General features: G+C 38.0%; 1 non-coding gene across 1 annotated transcript; it reads right to left on the reverse strand.

The window, feature by feature from the left end:
• Positions 1-327: 327 nt before the first annotated feature.
• Positions 328-434, reverse strand: LOC139865132 (small nucleolar RNA R71). The gene has a single exon (XR_011764657.1). It is a non-coding gene; the product is annotated as a small nucleolar RNA R71 (small nucleolar RNA).
• Positions 435-682: the final 248 nt, after the last annotated feature.

Genomic DNA, 682 nt, shown 5'->3' on the forward strand with positions numbered 1-682 from the left:
GCCAAGGTCACGCCATTATTAAGCCAGATGTTAATGCGCTAGATTATGAAATCAAAGGACAAATCCTACACATGGTAACTAATCAATGCCAATATAGTGGTACGCCAAAAGAAGACAAACGAACATCTTCGAACCTTAAATAGGATCAGTACTCTATTCAAAATTAGAGAAGTTGAGGCTGAACATATCTATCTCATGTTATTTCCTTGGACTTTACAGGGAGAAGCCAAAGATTGGTTAGAATCGTTACCTGAAGGGGCGATTGACACATGGGATGTTTTAGTTGAGAAATTTCTTAAATAATTCTTTCCAGCATCTAAAGCCGTGAGACTTCAAGGAGAAATAGTTACGTTCACACAAAAGCCAAATGAAACTCTATATGAGGCGTGGGCAAGATTTGGAAAGTTGTTGAGAGGATGTCCTCAACATGGTTTAGATACTTATTAAATAGTACAAATATTCTACCAAGGATGCGACGTTGCTACACGAAAATACATCGACATAACAGCTAGTGGTTCCATTATGAAGAAAACCGCAACTGAAGCTTACAAAATTATTGATAACACAGCATCCCACTCACATGAGTTTCATCAAGAAAAGATATTTTTCGATCATCTAAAGCGGCTAGAGCCGATTCTAGCCATGACTTTGATTCCGTTTCCGCAAAAATAGATGCTTTCGA

This window comes from Rutidosis leptorrhynchoides, chromosome 8, assembly GCF_046630445.1.
Source record: "Rutidosis leptorrhynchoides isolate AG116_Rl617_1_P2 chromosome 8, CSIRO_AGI_Rlap_v1, whole genome shotgun sequence".
In the NCBI taxonomy this organism is placed as follows: Eukaryota; Viridiplantae; Streptophyta; class Magnoliopsida; order Asterales; family Asteraceae; genus Rutidosis; species Rutidosis leptorrhynchoides.